The 13,430-nt window shown below is 42.8% G+C and overlaps 1 long non-coding RNA gene across 1 annotated transcript; it reads right to left on the minus strand.

Annotated features, from left to right (window-relative positions):
* Positions 1–12,219: 12,219 nt before the first annotated feature.
* On the minus strand, positions 12,220–13,155 carry LOC147309580 (uncharacterized). Its single transcript, XR_015125714.1, has 3 exons — positions 12,808–13,155; positions 12,581–12,702; positions 12,220–12,438 (listed from the first exon to the last, which is right to left on the minus strand). It is a non-coding gene; the product is annotated as an uncharacterized LOC147309580 (long non-coding RNA).
* Between the last annotated feature and the right edge of the window lie 275 nt (positions 13,156–13,430).

Genomic DNA, 13,430 nt, shown 5'->3' on the forward strand with positions numbered 1-13,430 from the left:
AAAACTGAGTTTTAAAATGAAAAGTGGTAATAAAAACCGAGAGAGGGTGACAGTGATCAATGCCTTTTTTATTTTCTTGTTTAGATTAACTAGAACAAGATACAAAGCATTAAAAAAACACAACAGCCTTAATAAACACAGAGTAGTTTGTTCATACGTCACCACTTAAAGACCAGATTTCCCACCTGCTGTGAATGTTTTAGTGCAGTACAATTGTTATTATTATAACTTGTCACATCCTGTTTATGACAGTTAAAATAGATAACATTTATATAAGAAATAAAATTGCCTCATATAAACTATATGTTGTTAAACAGGCCTATACTACTGTACTTTAATGTCGGTCATAAGGGTGGTACATTAAGAGCCATATATTTTATGAGGTGGTACTCGTCGTGAAAAGTTTGAGAACCACTGATCTAATCTTTAGCAGGTGTTAAAATATGGACATATGGCACAATGCAGTATGTCCCCTAGAGATAGGGTGATGAGTTCAGTCATTCAATGGCGGCTTAGATTAGAGCCACTGCTCCTCCACATCAAAAGAAGCCACTTGAGGTAGTTTGGGCTTCTGAGTAGGATGCCTCCTAGGCACCTCCTGGGTGAGATGTTCTGGGCATGTCCCACCAGGAGGAGGCTCCAGGGCAGACCTAGGACATGCTGGAGAGATTACGTCGCTCCGTTAGCCTGGGGAAAGGAAGGTCTGGACTTCTCTGCTTAGGCTGCTAGTCTAAGACCAGGTCCCAGACAACCGGAAGAGGATGGATGGACGGATTGATGTATGGGGACGGGATTAAGGGTGATGTTATGGTTATGCTAGGGTTAGGGTTAGAATAAGTCAGCAGGAAATGAAACTAAATTAATATAATGTTCTTTAAAATCGTGGACTATTGTGCGTATATTTGTGCACACGGGCAAAAGATGTTTGTGTAAAATGATTGCAAGCGGAACAACTCAAACACAACAGTACATCATCCACTACAGCTAAAAGCTTCATCACTCCCCGCCTCTCTGTTTGTAAAACAGCCATTTGTCTCCTGTAAAAACCAATCTCCAGCCTGATGTAATCAAATCAACCCAACTAAGTATTTTTATTGATGTGATTTTTTTTTCATGTGTCAATTGTTGGTATGATAAGAAAACTAATAGCAATAGATTTGATGTAATTTTTACACTAGCATATAATAGTCGGTCCAGCTCAGCTTTATTCACTTGCTGTCTCATTGTTTGTTTGCTGCAGCTGTATTTGGGTGAATGTGAACGGTAAAGAAGATGAAATAAAGAGCTTTTAGGGTTTGAAAGTCAGTCTTTAATTTATTATGCTTTGTAGCTGCCTTGTTTTAATGTCAACATTAAGCCATCGAAGGGAAATGCACTTTAAATGAGTTTATCACTTGTTTGATTTTCATTTCTTTTAATATCCATGAAACCGACACTTTAAAAGAGCACACTGCTTCCTCCATTAGTACAAATTAGATCATTTTCTGTACTGTGCCCTCACTTGTAATATAGAGTGATTATAATAGCTGTATTTTTCATAAAAATGTTTTGCCTAGAGTGACTTGATAATCTAACGAATCAATAAGGGAGAACATTTACAGCATTAATGGAATCAAAGACGAGGGAAAACCGAGTCTACAGTAATCGCAGGCAACAGCGCGAACAAAGGAATTTTTATTTTTTTTTAAGAAAAGAAGAATACAATGCTGATTGATAGCAGGTGTTTTCACACAGGCGTTGCCCCTGAGGAAATCAAGTGGTTAACATGGCTTATCATCAAGGTTATCCGATGATTGGCACTCCTAATTGTTCATTATGTTTGCTTCCACAAGTGGAAGAAAAGAACTCTGCTCTTCAGAGGAGACTGATTGCTGTGGAATATCCTGAAGCATTTGACATTTTGTCCCATCAAAATCATCAGCTGATCTTACTCTGACGGATGCACAGGATTAATATCAGAAATTTGTGTTGCCTGTTATAAACAGCACATCTACTGCACTGTTGCTGTGCTGTAATAATGCTGCAGCTGAAGTTCCGATGTGAATATTAGTTTTAACAGTCATGGCTATTCCTTTATTTATTTCTAGACTCTATTAAAGTAGCTTTGCATCATTCACTTTGTTACGTCCCCACATGAAAGCTAGGCGAAGAGGGTGGGGGACAGTAACAGTTGGATCCGGGTGAAACAAAAAGAACACCAGGCAGAGGTAGTTAACACAAAATATATCTTTATTATAATCAATTAACTCAACAATCATATAAATAGTAACAACAAAAGGAGACAGCACCGCTGCTTTAATGATAAATCAGACAGGTCAACCCAAAGAGATAGTGACCACTTCGACAAAAGAAAACAACAAGGCTTCAACAGAAAAAGACAGCAACACTGCTAGTAACAATACCCAAGCAGGCCAAACAAACTAATGGAGGTCGCCGTCACTTAAGGGAAAACACCACTCAGCTAAGAACTACTCACAAAGAGCCACACACGGTGGGGCTGGTCACACACGGTGGGGCTGGTCACACACAGCAGACCTTTTCCAGACCTTTTCCATACCTAAACCAATATCACACACTGACCAGCACAAAAGAACTCCACCAGAAGCCTCTCCCACACCTCCACACTGCTCTTCTCCAGCTTATATCACCTCTGAGGGTAATTGGTGGTAAACGAGGGCAGATGAGCAGCAGGTGTGTCCTAAAGGAGAAGGCAGGGGCAGCGAGAGACAAGGGGAGGGGCAAGAAAGAAGGAGGAGGAGAGGGAGAAGACAACACCACGCCCACACACTCCCACAGCCTCACAGGATGTAACACACAGTTAAAACATATTCATTATTTAGCTTCTTCAAATCATTTGTGAAGCCCCTGATGTTGTCCACTGTCTAAAACCATCCAACATTTTCCTCTGATTGGCTGCACCTCACAAACATAAGGTGTGGGCAGCAGGTAGTAATAATACTATGCTAACACTAAAACTGCAAGGGAAATATGACGTAATTTTCAATCATGAAGGTCATAAGAAAGCTAACTAATTCAGACATCGAACACCAAATTAATTAATTAATTAAAAAAGCCAATCATATTTTTGAAAAATGAGATGCAAATTATCTTTAAGAGATCAATAAGAAAAACTGTTTGTGGCTGAGCGATGAAACACTGGGAAATGAACGTCTCAGCTTGCTCTTCTTCGTCCTGTGTGAGTGTACTGTGGGGTTATACCGCCATCTGCTGGCCACTGCTTTTATTTCACAGTCCAACGCTGTTGGTGCTGAGCCCCTACATTCGAAAAACAGACGGGAATATGAGCACATTGTGTTTCGGGAAAAAGGGGGAAAAAATAAGAATGGGTGTACCACTAAAATATGCATATCTTAAAAATCCTATTTTAAAGTTTTTATGCACTGTTCAATTATTATTTTTAAATCACGAACAGATACATATTTTAGTTAAATAGCAACCAAAGTGTTGGAGCTGTTTTCTCAGTTGATTGAAAATATTTTTTCAGCCCATAAAAAGTTAAATGGGCTGAAAAACCAAACCATGGGAAGAGCAAATAGGTAAGTCATCTAGACCAGATGATTATAGATTATCTTCATAATTGCCTGTGTCTCTTTCTGGGAGTAGCTGCAGCACACCTGAGCAGGCCAGGCGCAATATATAGCATTCAGCCATGGCTGAATACTGATATGCTGACAACTGTTTATACTATTTGGGTTTCTTTATTTTATTTTATTTAAATGCAGCCTGTGTGTCATCTCCCTCTTTATATCACATACAGCTGTGTTGTGATGATACAAAATACAATATTATATAATATACAATATTAAAAGTAAATACTTGTCACGGTTTGGCAGGGCAAACTGTGGGGGTGTAGCACCTGGAGTCCCAGGCTTCTACCGTTCTACCTTTAAAAGCCGGAGAGCAGTCAAATGCTGGAAGTGGAAGATATGTATATTAGGTTGTTACCTAGGAATTCTGGAGGGAGGGGAGTGGGGGTGTGTGATTGAGGGGGTGGGGGAGCTGCTAAAAGCTGTGAACTTCCCTTCTGTGTTTCATCTTGATGCATTCTCAATCATCCAGGGAAATAAATCTCCAAAAGTCACCAACTTGGAGTGTTTCAGTTTGCCATCTTAGGGAGAAATCAACACACATGGGTGTATTTCCTTTGTTGCTGAGATTTATTGATAAAAACAGTACAAAAAACCAACCATTTGTACACATATTTACAAATAATAATAAAAAGCGAGTGAGTACATTACAACATTTTCAGCAATCACTCACAATCCTGGCATCCATCACATCCACGCCACACTTTGTTTTGTTGTAAAGGGTGACAGTGTTTGGCTTCCTTTTGGTAGTGTTATCAGTCTGAACCACGCTGTGCATGCTGCTTGACCTTCCCATTGCTCACAATTTGAATTTGTTCACACTGCAGATGAGGAGACTACTTCTCCACCGAAAAAGAGAGCTTGTTTGGGGACTGAGACAGCGAAAGATGGCACAGTGCGGCGTGAAGAATAGGTGGGGACCTGTCTCCCTTTCACCCCAATAGAAGCGTACGCTGCAGATGGAGAGCCAACGGCTAAGGCCAGGAGAAGTATCTCGAGTCGCCTTCAGAGCTTCCTGTGTTTCATCACTCTTGACATGCTTCATAGCATTCAAGAATGGACTATTCAACATGCACAGCAAACGGAGCATGTTCATTGGTTCATGGACCTCCCTGAACTAATGGCATTTATTGCAATTGTCATCTTGCGGGTGGTTTACAGGGTTCCATCTGTAAATGACTGCTGGTCAGCAAACCTGGGAAACCCACAGATAATTGGAACTATGGCACGAAACCGCTTCCAAGACATCATGCAACACCTACGCTTTGATGACAAATCCACCCGCTGTGATCGAGCAAAGACTGACAAGTTCGCTGCAATTTCCAGTGTGTGGGGATCATTTGTCACCAACTGCATCACGTGCTACAACCCTGATCTACATATCACCGTTGATGAACAGCTTTTCCCATCAAAGACTCGTTTCCTGCAGTATATTGCAAGTAAACCTGACAAGTTTGGGATCAAGTTTTGGGTGGCTTGTGACCTAAAATCCAAGTACATTTGCAATGTCTTCCCATATCTTGGCAAGGACCCCAATCGTCCCACTGGGGAGAGACTTTCTGAAAATGTAGTAATGAGGCTGATGGAATCATTCCTAGACAAGGGCAGAAATGTTACCACGGACAATTTTTTCACATCGCTTTCACTTGCGCAAAAACTTCTTAGACGGAAAACCTTCTATTGGGGTGAAAGGGAGACAGGTCCCCACCTGTTCTTCACGCCGCACTGTGCCATCTTTCGCTGTCTCAGTCCCCAAACAAGCTCTCTTTTTCGGTGGAGAAGCAGTCTCCTCATCTGCAGTGTGAACAAATTCAAATTGTGAGCAATGGGAAGGTCAAGCAGCATGCACAGCGTGGTTCAGACTGATAACACTACCAAAAAGAAGCCAAACACTGTCACCCTTTACAACAAAACAAAGTGTGGCGTGGATGTGATGGATGCCAGGATTGTGAGTGATTGCTGAAAATGTTGTAATGTACTCACTCGCTTTTTATTATTATTTGTAAATATGTGTACAAATGGTTGGTTTTTTGTACTGTTTTTATCAATAAATCTCAGCAACAAAGGACATACACCCATGTGTGTTGATTTCTCCCTAAGATGGCAAACTGAAACACTCCAAGTTGGTGACTTTTGGAGATTTATTTCCCTGGATGATTGAGAATGCATCAAGATGAAACACAAAAGGGAAGTTCACAGCTTTTAGCTCACACACCCCCACTCCCCTCCCTCCAAAATTCCTAGGTAACAACCTAATATACATATGAATGACTAGCCAATTTAGCTTCCACTTCCAGCATTTGACTGCTCTCCGGCTTTTAAAGGTAGAAACGCAAAATGATGGCTCCGCGGGGGTTTAAGTGGTAGGGAAGGAGGACCCAGGCGCGGAGCTCTGTGTGTTTAGTCAAAGGAGCTTGCAAAGAAAAGCGTCTGGACTTCTTTAAGTTACTTGAAGACGTTTCACCTCTCATCCGAGAAGCTTCTTCAGTTCTAAGGTCAAATGATGGAGAGTCCCAGATATAAACCTAGTGGGAGTATCCCCCCACAAAGGGACAAAAGGACCCCCTGATGATCCTCTAATCGCCTGAGCCAAGGTGTGAAACTGGGTGTGGGTCCCAATCAGCCAGAGTTCTGTGTGCTTAGCAGTGCGTTTATTTACAGTGATGCAAAAACATGACAATAAATCCCCGTGCTCTCCCGACTCCCGTGACGTGTCCTCTTCCCAGTGCTAGTGTTTCTGTCTCCGCTTCTCCGTGATGAGCACCCCGTGCTCGCTGTCCTCTCGTCTCCCCGCTACTCCTGGGAACATAAGAGAGAGGCAGCCGTCAAACACACCATAATGCAGCAGACTTTAAACTAGGAACTGGTCGAGAGACTAACATGAAGCCACACAATAATCCCACGTCAGAGAAAGCTCCACCACACTCTCAAGTAGCTCCTCCGACGAGGCTTGATCAGCTACAGGTGTGTCACGGTCTTTAGGTGTGGCAAACCACCTCCCAGGGCCACACCCACCAGGCCTGAACATGCCTGTAAACAGTGCTTACAGAAACACCTGCATCCACACACATATATCTACAAGCAGGGAGAACGAGGGACAGCAATTCCAAAACACATATATTGTAATACTAGTTCATAACTGCTCAGGGTCCCTGGGTCGCTCAGACCCAGGAGCCTGACAATACTGCACAGACAGTGAGCTGGATTGGTGGAGGTTTTCAATCTGTGAGGGCTTTTTCTGTGTTGAGTCTTTTCTGTTTGATTCTCAGTTTGCTTTGTGTTAGTGATGGCCAAATGAAGCTTTCTGAAGCACTGAAGCTTGTATTGAAAAACGGTTCGTTACTCGAAGCTTTTCAACACAGTCCTCTCTGGTGACATCTGGTGGCCAAAAATATGAAGAGCCGCTTGAATCCACAAAATAGAACCAACTGCTTCATTAAGATTGCCCACTGTACAGAGTGGAATTCTGTCTGATATTGGGCCGCCGTTGTGTTGCTTTGAACGTGTATTTTTTGGTGGTTAAAAAAATGTGGTTTATTTGTTTAATAAATAATTTTGACCAGTAAACTCTTCTTGTTTAAACATGCACCATTGTGTGGTCTTTCTTTGCTTGTGACTTCTTGATGTTGGTAAATACAATAATTGAAAAATACCACATTACATATAATATACATATGATAATGTACAACACATTATGGAGTATGCTTCTGCTGTGAGGTCCTGCCTCCATGCACTTATGCAATTAACCGCTAGACGGGTATATATACAGTGGCGTGTCTAGAAAATTTTTGTTGGGGGGGCCAGGTAGGGGCACAGATTTGGAGAAGGGTGGCATCCCTCTTTGATAAATCTTGTGGGTCTATGACCGGGGAACACCACAAACGAGTACAGGAGACGTTTCAGTGCAACTGTAACATTCCTGACTGCCCGACAGACGGTAGCCTTGGAAACGTGCTCAGCGTCACCAATATTATACAGAAAGCTCCCGTTTGCAAAAAACCGAAGTGCAATACAAATAATATGTACAGAACTGAGAGAATGTCCGCGATGTGTCACATGAGCAATATTAGGCCTGAGGATGTTATTCAAATCAATTATAGATTGTGCTGAAAAACGGTAACGTTCACACAGAAAATCATCAGGAAATGATAAAATGTCCAAACGCGCTCTAATCACTCTCTCCCGGCGGAGAGCTCTGTGGAGAATTTGGGCTTCAACATCTACTGACACTTCTACTGACCTGAAGGAACACGCCATGTCTGACACTTCCTACAGTCAGGTTTCTGACAAAGAGGCGGAGAAGGTCAGGGTTAGTTGAAGTAAACCTGCTAGGGGGCAGGTTAGCTTCACGGAGTGTGTCGTCATAGTAACTCACTCAGAATTAATCTAAACTCGCTTTGTGAAACCGAAAACCCAGAGTTTTCGTTAACTCAGGGTATACTTACTCAGAGTTTGCACTAAACCGGCTTCCTGAAACAGGGCCCAGGGCCCTATTTCAGGAAGCCGGCCCAGGGCCCTATTTCAGGAAGCCGGTTTAGTGCAAACTCTGAGTAAGTATACCCTGAGCATATGCCCAGTGACTTATTTTTATTTATTTTTTTTGTAATGGCATGAACAATGAGAGGTGGTGGATTGGCCAGATGCAGGTCGATGTGTAAAAATAACTCAGTTGTTTGGTGGTGGCTATGGCGCTATGGCGGGGCTTCCACAGAGGCAACAGGTGGATGAGGGAAGGGGAGGCAGGAGGAGAGCCTCGAGGCAGCCGCCGAGTGTCAGGTGAACTGAACTTCAGGTAAGAAGTTATGACCTGCAGTCTATCTGGGTCGGATATAAACCAAGTTTAGGTGGAGTTTATTTTCGTTATGCTGACTTTTTACTGTCAGTTGCAATAACTCATACTGCGTTCTAGCCAGCTTGACAGAGTTTTTATACAGCTGGGTGGGTGCTATGATGTTACTGATAGTGAACTTTTTTTTATTCATAAGATTGAACTGAATCATTTCTTCAACAGATTTGACTCAGCCATGAGGCAGTCTGCAACATCGGCTGCAGACTCACCCACCCCCACTGCTGCTGTTCCACCTCAGACACTTCACACCTCCTCTATTCACCCTGCTCACTCCCCCCCCACCCCCAACAACAGCATCCAATACACACTCAACACAAGGCTCCAGCCTGTCTCTCTCAACCACCCAGGTTAGGAGGGAACTGAGGAGGATTAATGGCAAGAAGGCAGCGGGTCCAGATGGCATCAGCTCGAGGGTCGTCAGGTCCTGCGCGGACCAACTGTGTGGGGTGATGGAGCACCTGAGCCTGAGGTTGGGAAGAGTCCCACAGCTCTGGAAAACCTCCTGTGTTGTACCAGTGCCAAAGACTTCACGCCCCAAGGACCTCAACAGCTACAGGCCGGTGGCTCTGACATCCCACCTGATGAAGACCCTGGAGCGGTTGGTCCTGGCTCAGCTTCGGCGCCTAATAAGCTCATCACTGGACCCACTTCAGTTTGCCTACCAGCCTGGCATTGGAGGGTGATGCCGTCATTCACCTCCTACATCGTTCCCTCGCTCACCTGGAGACCGCTGGAAGCACTGTGAGAATCATGTTCTTTGATTTCTCCAGTGCCTTCAACACCATTCTTCCCTCGGTTCTAAAGGACAAGCTGGTGAACTCTGGAGTGGACCATCACCTCACTACCTGGATCCTGGACTACCTCACCGACCGACCACAGTATGTGAGGACTCAGGGCTGTGTGTCGGACAGGGTCGTCTGCAGTACGGGGGCCACACAGGGAATGGTTCTGGCTCCGTTCCTCTTCACCATCTACACTGCAGACTTCTCCCACAATTCCACCCAGTGCTTCCTGCAGAAGTTCTCTGATGACTCTGCAATAGTCGGCCTCATCACTGATGGGGACGACAAGGAGTACAGAGGTCTGACCCAAGACTTTGTGGACTGGTGCCAGCTGAACTACCTCCAGATCAACGCCAGTAAAACCAAGGAACTGGTGGTAGACTTCCGCAGGCACAAGCATTCTCCACTGCAACCACTGAACATCCAAGGTATGGACATTGAGGCTGTGGACAGCTACAGGTACCTTGGTGTTCATCTGAACAATAGACTGGACTGGACTCATAACTCAGACGCCCTCTACAGGAAAGGGCAGAGCAGGCTGTACCTGCTGCGGAGACTCAGGTCGTTTGGAGTGGAGGGCCCACTCCTGAAGACCTTCTATGACTCTGTTGTGGCTTCTGCTATCTTTTATGGCGTGGTCTGCTGGGGCGGCAGCATCTCTGCTGGGGACAGGAAGAGACTGAACAGGGTGATCCGAAGGGCCAGCTCTGTTCTAGGATGCCCTCTGGACCCAGTGGAGGTGGTGAATGACAGGAGAACGGCGGCTAAGCTGTCATCCCTGATGGACAACATCTCCCACCCCATGCAGCAGACTGTGACAGCACTGAGCAGCTCCTTCAGTGGGAGACTGCGGCACCCACGGTGTGGGACGGAGAGATTTCGCAGGTCTTTCCTCCCCACTGCTGTCAGACTCCATAATAAAGACTTTAACTGATCAAGCACACACATCCATACATATGCAATAATACTAAGTGCAATAATCCTTTCTGTCATCGTTGTATTTTTACTCAGTTGTATATAGTATTTGTATTTGTATTCTATTTTTATCTTATTGTATATTTATTTTATTTTATTCTACTGTATATAGTATTTTATTTTATTCTATTCTGTACAGTTGTGTACTGTATTTATTCTTATTGTATTCTAATTTTTGCCTCATAACTTTTGCACTGTCCACTTCCTGCTGTGACAAAACAAATTTCCCACGTGTGGGACTAATAAAGGTTATCTTATCTTATCTTATCTTATCTTAGTTAGTAGACTTGCCAACGACTCCTTAAAGCTTTAAAGCTTCCTTTAGCTAGAATGGAAAAAGACACAAAGCTGGATTTATTCTGTCTTTACGCTGCACAGCTGCCTCTTCTCTCATTCTCTCCCCCTGCCTCTCCTGTTGCTACTTCAATCATGAAACTGATCAATGATCAGCTGATCGGCTTTTCTCTCTTGTTTATCGCCCACTTTGTGCCAGAAAGAAGAAACCAGCGGATGTCGCGCTAAACAACAGCAGCACGTTTAAGCTTGATCAGCTGTTGTTAGAATTTATTTAATATTAATTTCTAGTATCAGCTGATGTTGGCTGGAGCAACAGCTGTAAAGCTGCTGGTCATGATGTCGGTTTGGATATGTGGTGAGAGGGAAACATGAAGATGAAACCAGGAGATGTCCTTACTGAATCATCAGAGCTGAACAGGTGATGGAGAAACAGGTTTACCTTTTAGGTGACATGAATAAGTTGAAGTTATGAACTGTTTCTGAGAGACAAATAACACCAGGATCCTTTTTTAGGTAGCTGACAGCTGGTAACTGTGCAGGGGCGGATCTAGGAAAGTTTTGCCAGGGGGCCAGGTAGGGCATTAACAGGGAAAGGTGGGCACAAAGAAATACTTTTCTTTCTTATTCTCATTTAAAATGTCTAGCTTTTATTAAATAATTATCTAAATCTTACAACCAAAGTTTTTATCTGACGTAAAATGTATAGAAATCATACATATACCAACAAGACAGTGTGCATATGGAAAAGATATAAATAAATCTTATAAAGTTTGTATCTGTCTTGTGTGAAACTTGTATGAAAAGCATACAAGAGTAAAAACAGATATAAGATCCCTTGAAAGATTATATAATGAATCTTGTATGTTTTGGATACTAAAACAATATATGAAAGTAATGAGAAAGTGGCCACTTTCATGAGTAAATCATGTAAGTTTTTACTATTTCTTTTCCATATGGGACTGTCACAACAACAGCATTTGTTTTCATTCAAAGTCTTTATGGCTTTAATACCTGGTGGGCCGGTCTGTAGTCAAAATGCCCGATTTTCTGTCCCAGTCCAGCCCTGCAGGTTAATACTGGCAGTGTCACCATGCCAGCTGACTGTATTTCATCATCAGCCAGTGTTGCTCTTTATACATCAATATTACCAAAGTTTACCATAAGGCAGCATAGAAAGTATTTACTTGCTTTCAGGTTTTATTCAAATGTTAGTCTTTTCAGTTGTTTCCCCACTTTTTTCCTGTTTCAAAATCAAACACCAGTTTGTGAGAAGATTATCTTCTTTTTTTAACAGGCAGATAAAGTTTTACATTGGCATTGGCTAATTTGTCAATTGTTTGTTACAAATGTTCGTATTTATTCAAAAATGTTTTTGCCCAAAACATATGTGCACTATATGTCAGTAAAAATACTATGCAAATATTGCTGTCCTTGAATGCTGAGTAAACACTGACAAAGCACTGATTGTATCTCTGGTACTTTATCAACGCAGTATCTAAAAACTTTGCACCGTAGTGGTTAAAATCTCATTCTAATAAGAGTTAAAAGCGCATTCGGTTATTAGGTTTACAGGATTATTGAATTATGGTTAACGGTTGGTAGAATTTTTTTAAACTTTATCTGCCAATTACATCTGCCACCCTTCTCCAAATCTGTGCCCCTACCTGGCCCCCCCAACAAAAATTTTCTAGACACGCCACTGCTCAGTATTCATTAATAATTAGAAAGAAAAATTCTGGTCGTGGATTTTTACAGTCTTAGTTCCGCTCGCTGTCATCATTATAATCATCATGATCAATGGCGAGGTCCTGAGGTGGGTGGGGCTGTCTCTGGTGATGTCACCATGAAGGAACAGCATCTGGCACGTGTTGCTGAAACATCCCAGTACGCTGGTGTAGTTTCCTCTCCAGCTGTTTGACATGTGACACTTGAACATTAAGGGGAAGAAGAAGAAACAGTGTTAGGTCAGGTGACCACATGGTTTCTAAAGTAACTGACAGGAAGTAACCAGGCCGTCATAAATGGATGGCATGTGTTTAGAGTTACTGGAGTTGGGTAACTCTACTTACCAAAAGCAGAAGCACACAGATGAAGGATCAGATGCTGAATGTTGCAGGAACATGCTCATGTGCGGTGGTCATTCAGTGCTGCTCCGGCAGGTTAGACAGTCCAAGACTGATATGCTGCCCATCTGAGAGTTTGAAAACACACATGCAAAGATTTATTTTGTGTTACAGTCAAAGTTGGATGTTCATTTTTGTCCTTTAAAAATGTTTGTGTATTTGAAAGCACTAACATTTAAGGATGACTTGGATCGTCTCCTTTAAAGGGGAGACAAGTGTATCCACTGATCTACGTCACTTTACCTGGATGATGACTCCTCTCCCCCTCACTCAGAAACACTCCTAATATAACCAAGCAAATAAATAATATTGAAGATTTACTTACATCATTACAAAAACATCAAAAACATCTCCCTTTGATTCTATTTCTCCATTCCTGCTGAACATCAGGCAACAAATATCTCAATAAATCACAGTAAAATGTAAAGCACATATTTTCTCTGCTTTGTCTAACCTCTGCAGAGCCTCTGTCAAGAAAAACATATCTGTAAGCATAAAACAAATATACATTCATAACACGTCACTGGACAAACCTCGGTCAGTTGATTTCCTCTGTGCAGTGCAGATGAGCATCAGTCAGCGAGTGACTCTGCTGGTTCTTCTGAGGAAACACCACCGTCTCTCCACACCGTCACCATCTGTGAGCACAAACTGCCGCTCTGCCAGCATGTAGGAAATCACATATCACACACAGGGGTGAAGAAACATCAGAGCTCAACTTAGGATACTTTAGATCTAAACAGATCAAAGTAGCTCTTAGCTTCAACAATCAGTGAACAGACAACCAATGATACCA

The sequence above is a fragment of the Aulonocara sp. 'chitande type north' Nkhata Bay genome, linkage group LG17 (assembly GCF_057382095.1).
Source record: "Aulonocara sp. 'chitande type north' Nkhata Bay isolate Kocher_YH1m ecotype deep benthic linkage group LG17, A_spYH_male_GT1.1, whole genome shotgun sequence".
Lineage (NCBI taxonomy): Eukaryota > Metazoa > Chordata > Actinopteri > Cichliformes > Cichlidae > Aulonocara > Aulonocara sp. 'chitande type north' Nkhata Bay.